Source organism: Arachis hypogaea, chromosome 1, assembly GCF_003086295.3.
Source record: "Arachis hypogaea cultivar Tifrunner chromosome 1, arahy.Tifrunner.gnm2.J5K5, whole genome shotgun sequence".
NCBI classification, from domain to species: Eukaryota; Viridiplantae; Streptophyta; class Magnoliopsida; order Fabales; family Fabaceae; genus Arachis; species Arachis hypogaea.
In genome coordinates, this window is record NC_092036.1 from 74970407 (window position 1) to 74978556 (window position 8150).

Here is an 8150-nt window from a genome sequence, read left to right on the forward strand (position 1 = left end):
GAGATTTGGGTGATTTCTCCATGAAGGATTATAGGTGTTTCTATAGGGTTCTCCCATGTAATTCACCTCTTCCATTAAAGGGTTCTCAGGATCATAAGCTTCTTCTTTAGATGAAGCATCCTTAGTACTGCCTGGTGCAGCTTGCATTCCAGACAGACTTTGAGAAATCATATTGACTTGCTGAGTCAATATTTTGTTCTAAGCCAATATGGCATTCAGAGTATCAATCTCAAGAACTCCTTTTTGATTCGTCCCATTGTTCACAGGATTCCTTTCAGAAGTGTACATGAATTGGTTATTTGCAACCATTTCAATGAGTTCTTGACCTTCTGCAGGCGTCTTCTTCAGATGAAGAGATCCTCCCGCAGAGCTGTCCAATTACATCTTGGACAGTTCAGACAGACCATCATAGAAGATACCTATGATGTTCCATTCAGAAAGCATGTCAGAAGGACACTTTCTGATCAATTGTTTGTATCTTTCCCAAGCTTCATAGAGGGATTCACCTTCCTTCTGTCTGAAGTTTTGGACTTCCACTCTAATCTTACTCAATTTTTGAGGTGGAAAGAACTTTGCCAAGAAGGCATTGACTAGCTTTTCCCAAGAGTTCAGGCTTTCTTTGGGTTGTGAGTCCAACCATATCCTAGCTCTGTCTCTTACAGCAAAAGGGAATAGCATAAGTCTGTAGACCTCATGGTCAACCCCATTGGTTTTGACAGTGTTACAGATTTGCAAGAATTCAGCTAAAAACTGATGAGGATCTTTCAATGGAAGTCCATGGAACTTGCAATTCTCTTGCTGGTGGACGAAATTGTGATCACTATTCTTTGATTTGCATTCATTGTAAAATTATGGAATTTAGAAATTGGCACGAGTGGACACAACTCCGTTCAACTAACCAGCAAGTGTACTGGGTCGTCCAAGTAATAAACCTTACGCGAGTAAGGGTCGATCCCACAGAGATTGTTGGTATGAAGCAAGCTATGGTCACCTTGTAGATCTCAGTTAGTGATTGGAATCATAGAGTCAAATGGAATTAAATTGGATAAATAAAATAAATAAAAGGGATAAGAATACTTATGCAGATTCATTGGTGAGAATTTCAGACAAGCGAATGGAGATACTGTATGGCTCAAGAACGCCTGCTTTCCCACTGCTTTAACTCAATCCTTCTTACTCTTTTCCATGGCAAGCTGTGTATAGGGGTTCACCATCAGCGGTGGCTACTTTCAATCCCCTCGGGAAAATGATCCTCTGCGGCTGTCACTCGCATGGCTAATAATCCTCTTCCGGATCATGAAGTAGAGACACAAAACATAGATAAACACAACATTAAAAACCGAAAACAGAAAGAAATAAAGAACAAGGAATGAATCCACCTGAGTGAGGGTGGCGCCTTCTTGAAGGTCCAATGGTGCTTTTTGAGCTCCTTTATGTCTCTTCCTTGCTTCTGTTGCATGATCCCTAGTGATTTTGGTGTTTTTATCATTATTTGCTCCCAATAGTTGTGTGGAGGATAATTTATCCCCTGAGGTATCTCAGGGATCTCTTGATTTGCAGCCACATGTTCTACCACTGAGCTATGACGGCTTATAGTCTTTCCATCTCCCAAGACTCAGAGGTGGAAGCTTTTGTCTTCCCTTTGAGGTTTCTCTGGCCTTAGGTGCCATTAATGGTAATGGAAAAGCAAAAAAGCTATGCTTTTACCACACCAAACTTAAAATATTGCTCGCCCTCAAGCAAGAGAAGAAAGAAGAGAAGAGGAAGAAGATGGAGGTGAGTGAGGGGAGATGGATTCGGCTATATGGGTGGGGTTGGGTGGGAAAGAGGAGGTTGATGTGAATGGTGAATGGGGTGATTGATGAAGAAGATTGGGAATTGTGACATGGGGAATTCCAATCACAAAAATAGGATTAGGAGGGAAGGTGGGAATATGGTAGGTGGGGATCCTGTGGGGTCCACAGATCCTGAGGTGGGGATCCTGTGGGGTCCACAGATCCTGAGGTGAAAAGAAATACCATTCCTTCACCATATAGGCATGAAAAATGCCTTCATGCATCATTCTGGCGTTCAAACGCCCATTGGTGCATGTTCTGGGCGTTCAACGCCCATGTGATGCATGTTTCTGGCGTTGAACGCCAGTTTCATGCTTGTTCCTGGTGTTCAGCGCCAGTTTGTCCTCTCTGTGCACCATCCTGGCGTTTAACGCCAGGTTGTTGCTTGTTTTGGGCGTTCAGTGCCAGAATGGTGCTCTGTTCTGGCGTTAAACGCCGGCCAGATGCACCTTCTGGGCGTTGAACGCCAGCCCGTGCGTCCTCCAGGGTGAAAAATTTTTTTCTTCTGTTTTTGACTCTGTTTTTAATTTTTTTGATTTTTTCGTGACTCCTCATGATCATGTACCTAATTAAACACAAAAATAACAAAGAAACAAAATAAAATAAAATTAGATAAATAAAATTGGGTTGCCTCCCAACAAGTGCTTCTTTAATGTCAATAGCTTGACAGTGGCTCTCATGGAGCCACAAGATGATCAGGTCAATGTTAGTGTGTGGTCTCCACACCAAACTTAGAGTTTGGATATGGGATCTTAACACCAAACTTAGAGTTTGGTTGTGGCCTCACAACACCAAACTTAGAGTTTGATTGTGGAGGTTCTTTTTCTTGACTCTGAACTGAGAGAAGCTCTTCATGCTGACTCTCTTTTGTCACAGAGGGATGGCCATGTGCCTTAAACACAAGGTAGTCCCCATTCAATTGAAGGACTAACTCACCTCTGTTGACATCTATCACAGCTCCTGCTGTGGCTAGGAAAGGTCTTCCTAGGATGATGCATTCATCATCTTCTTTCCTAGTGTCTAGGATTATGAAATCAGTAGGGATGTAAAGGCCTTCAACCTTTACTAACACGTCCTCTACTATTCCATATGCTTGCCTCACTGACTTATCTGCCAATTGTAATGAGAACAAAGCAGGTTGTACCTCAATGATCCCCAGCTTCTCCATTACAGAGAGTGGCATAAGATTTATCCCTGACCCCAGATCACATAGAGCTTTTTCAAAGCTCATGGTGCCAATGGTGCAAGGTATTAAGAACTTGCCAGGATCTTGCTTCTTTTGAGGTAGAGTTCTCTGAATCCAAGTATCTAGTTCACTAATGAGCAAGGGAGATTCACTTTCCCAAGTCTCATTACCAAACAATTTGGCATTCAGCTTCATGATAGCTCCTAAATATTGAGCAACTTGTTCTCCAGTCACATCTTCATCCTCTTCAGAGGAAGAATATTCTTCAGAGCTCATGAATGGTAGAAGGAGATTTAATGGAATCTCTATGGTCTCTAGATGAGCCTCAGATTCCTCAGGATCCTTAATAGGAAACTCCTTCTTGCTTGAGGGACGTCCCAGGAGGTCTTCCTCACTAGGATTTTCGTCCTCCTCCTCCCTTGTACATTCGGCCACTTTGATTAAATCAATGGCCTTGCACTCTCCTTTTGGATTTTCTTCTATATTGCTTGGGAGAGTACTGGGAGGAATTTCAATAACTTTCTTACTCAGCTGGCCCACTTGTGCCTCCAAATTTCTAATGGAGGATCTGGTTTCATTCATGAAACTGAAAGTGGCCTTTGACAGATCAGAGACTATATTGGCTAAATTAGAAGTGTTTTGTTCAGAATTCTCTGTCTGTTGCTGAGAAGATGATGGATATGGCTTACTATTACTCAGCCTGTTGCGTCCACCATTGTTAAAGCCTTGTTGAGGCTTTTGTTGATCCTTCCAGGAGAAATTTGGATGATTTCTCCATGATGGGTTATAAGTGTTTCCATAAGGTTCACCCATGTAATTGACCTCTGCCATGGCAGGGTTCTCAGGATCATAAGCTTCTTCAGAAGCTGCCTCTCTAGTACTGTTGGATGCATGTTGTAATCCATTCAGATTTTGAGAGATTATGTTGACCTGTTGAGTCAACATTTTGTTCTGAGCCAATATGGCATTCAGAGCATCAATTTCAAGAACTCCTTTTTTCTGAGGTACCCCATTATTCACGAAATTCCTCTCAGAGGTGTACATGAACTGGTTGTTTGCAACCATGTCAATGAGTTCTTGAGCCTCTTCAGGCGTTTTCTTCAGGTGAATAGATCCACCTGCAGAATGATCCAATGACATTTTCGAAAATTCAGAGAGACCATAATAGAATATATCTAATAGGGTCCATTCTGAAAACATGTCAGATGGACATCTTTTGGTCAGCTGCTTGTATCTTTCCCAAGCTTCATAGAGGGATTCACCATCTTTTTGTTTGAAGGTTTGAACATCCACTCTCAGCTTGCTCAGCTTTTGAGGAGGAAAGAATTTATCCAAGAAGGCAGTGACCAGCTTGTCCCAGGAGTCCAGGCTATCCTTAGGTTGTGAATCCAACCATACTCTAGCTCTGTCTCTTACAGCAAAAGGGAAAAGCATGAGTCTGTAGACTTCAGGATCAACTCCATTCGTCTTTACAGTCTCACAGATCTGCAAGAACTCAGTTAAAAACTGATAAGGATCTTCAGATGGAAGTCCATAAAACTTGCAGTTTTGTTGCATTAATGCAACTAGTTGAGGCTTAAGCTCAAAGTTATTGGCTCCAATGGCAGGAATGGAGATGCTTCTTCCATCAAACTTGGACGTTGGCTTTGTGAAGTCACCAAGCATTCTCCTTGCATTATTATTATTATTATTTTCGGCTGCCATGTCCTTCTCTTGTTCGAAAATTTCTGAAAGGTTATTTCTGGATTGTTGTAATTTAGCTTCTCTTAATTTTCTCTTCAGAGTCCTTTCAGGTTCTGGATCAACTTCAACAAGAGTGCCCTTTTCCCTGTTCCTGCTCATATGTAAGAGAAGAAAACAAGAAAAGAAAGAGGAATCCTCTATGTCACAGTATAGAGATTCCTTTATGTTAGTAGAAGAAGATAGGGGTATAAGGAAGAAGAGGGAAGGATTCGGATTTTTGGATGAAGAAAGGTGAAGAGAAGTGTTAGTAATTAAATAATTAAATAGAAGAAGAGAGGTGAAGAGAAAGTTCGAAAATAATTTTGAAAAAGGGGTTAGTAATTTTCGAAAATTAAAGATAAGATAAGATTAAAATTAAAAATTAAAACAAAAAGAATTTTTGAAAAAGAGAGGGAGAATTTTCGAAAATTAGAGAGGGAAAAGTAGTTAGGTGGTTTTGAAAAGATAAGAAACAAACAAAAAGTTAGTTAGTTGATTGAAAAAGATTTGAAATCAAGTTTTTTTTTTAAAAAAAGATAAGAAGATAAGAAGTTAGATAAGATATTTTGAAATCAAATTTTGAAAAAGATAAAATTTTTGAAAAAGATAAGATAAAAGATAGAAAGATATATTTGAAAAAGATATTTTGAAAAAGATTTAATTTTAAAAATTGACTTGACTAACAAGAAACTACAAGATAAGATTCTAGAACTTAAAGATTGAACCTTTCTTAACAAGAAAGTAACAAACTTCAAATTTTTGAACCAATCACATTAATTGTTAGCTAATTTTCAAAAATTTGATATAAAGATAAGAAAAAGATTTTTGAAAATATTTTGAAAATAATTTTGAAATTTTCGAAAATAATAAAAAAAAATGAAAAAGATATGATTTTTGAAAAGATTTTGAAAAGATAAGATTTTTAAAATTGAAATTTTGATTTGACTTGTAAGAAACAACTAATTTTGAAAATTTTTGACCAAGTCAACCCAAAATTTCGAAAATTTGGAGGAAAATAAGGAAAAGATATTTTTTTGATTTTTTGAATATTTTAATTATGAGAAAGAAAAACAACAAAAATACTCAATGCATGAAATTTTTTAGATCAAAACAATGAATGCCTGCAAGAATGCTATGAATGTCAAGATGAACACCAAGAACACTTTGAAGATCATGATGAACATCAAGAACATTATTTTGAAAAATTTTTGATGCAAAGAAAACATGCAAGACACCAAACTTAGAAATTTTTAATGCATGAAAAATATGAATGCAAAAGTGCACATGAAAAACAAGAAAAGACACAAAACAAGAAATCATCAAGATCAAACAAGAAGACTTATCAAGAACAACTTGAAGATCATGAAGAACACTATGAATGCATGGATTTTAGAAAAATGCAAGAAAAATTTTTAAAAGCATGCAATTGACACCAAACTTAAAAATTAACACAAGACTCAAACAAGAAACACAAAATATTTTTGATTTTTATGATTTTCTAATTTTTTTGAATTTTTATTAATTTTTTTCGAAAATAAAGTTGGAAAACGAAAAAGAAAATAAAAATTTTGAAAAAGATTTTTGAAAAGAAAATTACCTAATCTGAGCAACAAGATGAACCGTCAGTTGTCCATACTCGAACAATCCCCGGCAACGGCGCCAAAAACTTGGTGGACGAAATTGTGATCACTATTCTTTGATTTGCATTCATTGTAAAATTATGGAATTTAGAAATTGGCACGAGTGGACACAACTCCGTTCAACTAACCAGCAAGTGTACTGGGTCGTCCAAGTAATAAACCTTACGCGAGTAAGGGTCGATCCCACAGAGATTGTTGGTATGAAGCAAGCTATGGTCACCTTGTAGATCTCAGTTAGTGATTGGAATCATAGAGTCAAATGGAATTAAATTGGATAAATAAAATAAATAAAAGGGATAAGAATACTTATGCAGATTCATTGGTGAGAATTTCAGACAAGCGAATGGAGATACTGTATGGCTCAAGAACGCCTGCTTTCCACTGCTTTAACTCAATCCTTCTTACTCTTTTCCATGGCAAGCTGTGTATAGGGGTTCACCATCAGCGTGGCTACTTTCAATCCCCTCGGGAAAATGATCCTCTGCGGCTGTCACTCGCATGGCTAATCGTCTGGAGGCATCACCCATGGTTGATGGCTACATCCCATCCTCGCAGTGAAAACTAATGCTCACGCACTCTGTCACAGTACGGCTAATCACCGGTTGGTTCCCGCTCCTACTGGAATAGAATCCCTCTTTTGCGTCTGTCACTAACGCCCAGCAGGTTACAAGTTTGAAGCACGTCACAGTCATTCATTACCGGAATCCTACTCGGAATACCACAGACAAGGTTAGACTTTCCGGATTCCCATGATCCTACTCGGAATACCACAGACAAGGTGAGACTTTTCGGATTCTCATAAATGCCGCCATCCATCTAGCTTATACCACGAAGATTCTGTTGGGGAATCTAAGAGATACGCGTTCAAGCTCTGTTTCATGTAGAACGGAAGTGGTTGTCAATCACGCGCGTTCATAAGTGAGAATGATAATGAGGGTAATTTGACTCATAACATTCATCATGTTCTTGGGTACGAATGAATATCTTGGAATAAGAATAAGAGAGATTTGAATAAAGATAATAGAATTGCATTAATACTTGAGGTACAGCAGAGCTCCACACCCTTAATCTATGGTGTGCAGAAACTCCACCGTTGAAAATACATAAGTAAAAGAGATTCAGGCATGGCCGAATGGCCAGCCTCCCTAACGTGATCAATGATCTCCTAAGATGAAGAATAAAACAAAACTGAGACCAAAGATGTCTAATACAATAGATAAATGTCCTATATATACTAGACTAGCTACTAGGGTTTACATGAGTAAGTATTTGATGCATAAATCCACTTCCGGGGCCCACTTGGTGTATGCTTGGGCTGAGCTTGATCAATCCACGAGTAGAGGCATTTCTTGGCGTCAAACTCCAGGTTATGACGTGTTTTGGGCGTTCAACTCCGGATCATGACGTTTTTCTGGCGTTTAACTCCAGACAGCAGCGTAGCTCGAATAAAGTAGGACATTATATATTGCTGAAACCCTGGAGTCTATTCACGCCGTTAGAGCGCGCCATTGGAGTCTGTAGCCCAGAAATATCGAGTGAGGGGTCAGATTCCAACAGCATCGCAGTCCTTTTTCACCCTTCAGCGTTGTAAACTCAATTTCGTCGTTTCCTGAAATCACAGAAAACACACAAACTCATAGTAAAGTCCAGAAATGTGAATTAACATAAAAACTAATGAAACATCCCTAAAAGTAGCTCAAACTTACTAAAAACTATCTAAAAACAATGCCAAAAAGCGTATAAATTATCGCCAAGGACAGGGGAGCG

At 38.8% G+C, this 8150-nt stretch overlaps 1 non-coding gene across 1 annotated transcript; it reads left to right on the forward strand.

The window, feature by feature from the left end:
- The first annotated feature begins 439 nt into the window (after nucleotides 1-439).
- LOC112712111 (small nucleolar RNA R71) lies at nucleotides 440-546 on the forward strand. The gene has a single exon (XR_003157682.1). It is a non-coding gene; the product is annotated as a small nucleolar RNA R71 (small nucleolar RNA).
- The last annotated feature ends 7604 nt before the right edge of the window (nucleotides 547-8150 follow it).